Below are 3,494 nucleotides of genomic sequence, written 5' to 3'. Positions count from 1 at the left end.
CCCTAAGTCACCAGGTCACCTCCCCCTAAGGAGCCTTCTAGGGAAATAAATGTTGGAAAAACTTATACAGGATCTTTATTTATTTTTATGTATATCTAATATTAAACAAATTAATACGAGATAGCCTAAAACATGTTTTCTAAAATTGAATTCAAAGAGAAAAAAAAATAGAATACTTACAGTATACGCAGCGGAATTAAAGAGTCTTTCCTTCAGTTTCTCTAACTCTTGTATCCTCTCTGTCGCAGAGTATTATCAAGAAACTGAACCGATCTTCTATTTTCTTCACGATCTTCCAATGTATCCTTAGAACCACCTAGACTAGTGCGGGCAATTCTCAACACATGAGATAGATACAGAGAGAAGAAGAGAAAATAACAAAGAGGTTTAGAAAAGGACTTGTGTTTAGAGAGAATAAAACTATCAGAAAATCTGACTTGTGACTTATCAAACTTCTTTTTTGACTTCTCTCTAAGCACTCCTTTTATAGACTCAATTAGGCCATTTAATTTAATTAAAAAATCAATAAAATAATAGCTTTAATAGCTATTTTAAAGCCCTAGGTCGAAATTATCATGGGCTATAGGCCCGTGAAATTTCTCATTTGATTATAAGCCCATTGGACTTAAAATCAAGGCCTGTATTATTTTCTATTGATTTAATTAATTAAATAATTATTTAAATCCTTTATCAAATTAATTATTTTTAATTTGAACCTTGATTTAAACTCATTTATTAATTTAGATACCAATTTATCTTAATTAATAAATCTACCATAATTTCTCTTTTCTTCTCAAAATTACACAACTCTGTGAAACTATCCAAAATTGACCTGGTCAACTTTGATAATTCTAATTGATGATTAAATCAATTAATTGAGACTATCTAGATGATTTTATCCAATGTACAATGGGGACCATGGGCCTATGAAATCAAGCTCCAATAAGTTATCATAAATCTAACAAATAAATTTACTAACTTATTAATTCCTCGTGACTCCACTATAGACTTGGAATTGCACTCTTGAATTCATAGAACGCTCTATAACAAATATAGATACGCTATTAATTATCCATTGTTACAACCATAATTGTCACTCAATCCTCTATAGACGGTCTACAATGAGATAGGACTAAAATACCGTTTTACCCCTCATTGTATTTTATCCTTAAAACACTTAGTTCCTTATAAATGATATTTCAGTAAACTAATTTAATTACTGAAATGAGATCTCTATCATTTAACACCATGAACCAAACTAAAAGGAAACCATCGTTTCACTTCTTCATCAAAAGCTATAGATGTTCATATCTATGATTAACACTCCCACTAAATTATACTACCGAGTTCCCAAGATGTAAGTATGGGCTAGTTCGTAGGGTAAGCTGGTAACGAACAAGTCAAAGAACTCAAATAATACAATCAGTTAGAATACTAACCACTCAGAATTGAGATTGAATTGACCTATGGTCAACTATATGATATGACTAGAATAGATAATAACGGTATGTTTACTTATCTTATCAACTTTCAATATATGTCCTGTCCGATGTAACAAATACATTTGATCTTATCTACTTTGCTAATGTGTTAGTAGATCATATCGTAGATTGGCAAGTCAGTGTAAATCCGGTGCACTGACTAATCTTAGGACTAACTTATTTTGAACATATAATCATATTTATATTCCACTGTGATTACGTCACTATAAATAAGATTAACTATATGCTCGGGATTTAATAGAAGTTTATATTAAACAAATAATCATGAAAATAAAACATGTGAGCAAAGTGATTGACCAAGTCAAAAAATGATTTCTATTCTTTTATTGATAATAAAATGAGATTACAAAGAGTTTGGGTTTTAATTAGGGCATAAAACCGGGTGACGTGAAGGACCGGGTGTATCTTCATCCAAGCTCGTAGGTCAACTTTGTAGGAAGTTAGGCCAACTTTTGAGATGATTGAGACCGGACCCTCATACTTGCGAATGAGTCTGATGTCTTTGTCCCCTCGGAATCTCAAATGTTCAGGCCTCAGCTTGATTAACACTAAGTCACCTGCTTTGAACTCCAGTGGTCTGCGCTTCTGATCTGCCCACTTCTTCATTCTTCTTGATGCTTTTTCTAAATAAGCAAGGGAAATCTCTGTCATTTTCTTCCAGTCTTTTGTGAAGTGAAAGGCTCGCGGGTTCCAACCGCGATATTCGTCCACTGTGTGGGGCAACAGTGGTTCATGTCCATTAACAAGTTCAAAGGGGATCTTATTTGATGAAGAATTCTTTTGAGAGTTGAAGCAAAATTGAGCTACATCAAGTAGTTGCGGCCAATTCTTCTGATTGGCATTGACAAAGTGGCGCAAGTACTCCTCCAACATCCCGTTGAATCTTTCTGTCTGCCCATCTGTCTGCGAATGGTAGCTCGAGGAAATGTTCAGTTGTGACCCCAAGAGATTGAATAGTTCGGACCAAAAGGTCCCAGTGAATCTTCCATCTCGGTCACTAACGATGTTCTGGGACACTCCCCAATATTTGACAATATGCTTAAAAAATTATCTGGCTGTCTCTTCTGCCGAACAGTACTTCGACACTGGGATGAATGTTGCGTACTTCGAGAATCTGTCCACGACCACCAAGATCGCACTTACATCCCCTGTATTTGGAAGACTGGTGATAAAGTCAAGCGACACACTTTCCCATGGTCGGCTTGGGACTCGCAAGGGCTCCAACAATCCAGGTGTCTTGTTCCTATTGATCTTGTCTTGCTGGTAGACGAGACAGGTCTTGGTGTACTCCACTACATCATCTCGCATTTGTGGCCAGTAGTACCCCTGCTTCAAGAGTGCATGGGTTCTCTGCCACCCTGGATGACCTGCCCATAGGGTGTCATGACACTCACTTAGTAATGTCCTTCGCAAATCTCCAGCTTTCGGAACATACAAGCACCCCCTTTTAGCCCACAGAAGATCATCCTCCACCCAAAACTGGTGAGTCTTGCCTTCTTTTACGAGCTTCAGGATGGTCCTGACAACCGGGTCTTTCTCCAAGTTTTCTTTGATGCGCTCCTTGAGTGGAGTGTCCACCACGCTAGCCAACAAACTAGCCAAGATCTTTAGAGTCGCCAACTCCGCTTTGCGACTTAAGGCGTCGGCTGCCTGGTTCAAGCGTCCTGCCCTGTGCTCAAAACGGAAGTTGAATTCCGCCATGAGCTCCTGCCAACGAGCCTGCTTAGGGGTCAGTTTCGGCTGAGTAAGGAAATGACTCACAACTGCATTATCCGTCTTCACCACGAACTTTGACCCTAGCAAGTAATGCCTCCACACTCGCAAGCAATGTATAATTGCGAGGAGCTCCTTCTCCTGGGCAGTATACCTCCTCTCAGCTTCAGACAGCTTGCGGCTCTCATATGCGACCGGGTGGTCTTCTTGTACTAGTACCCCTCCCAGGGCATAATCTGATGCATCTGTCTGTACATCGAAGGGCTTGCTAATAGTTGG

The sequence above is a fragment of the Humulus lupulus genome, chromosome X (assembly GCF_963169125.1).
Source record: "Humulus lupulus chromosome X, drHumLupu1.1, whole genome shotgun sequence".
Lineage (NCBI taxonomy): Eukaryota > Viridiplantae > Streptophyta > Magnoliopsida > Rosales > Cannabaceae > Humulus > Humulus lupulus.
The sequence above is the reverse complement of the archived record's forward strand: the minus strand, read 5'-3'. Positions refer to the sequence as shown.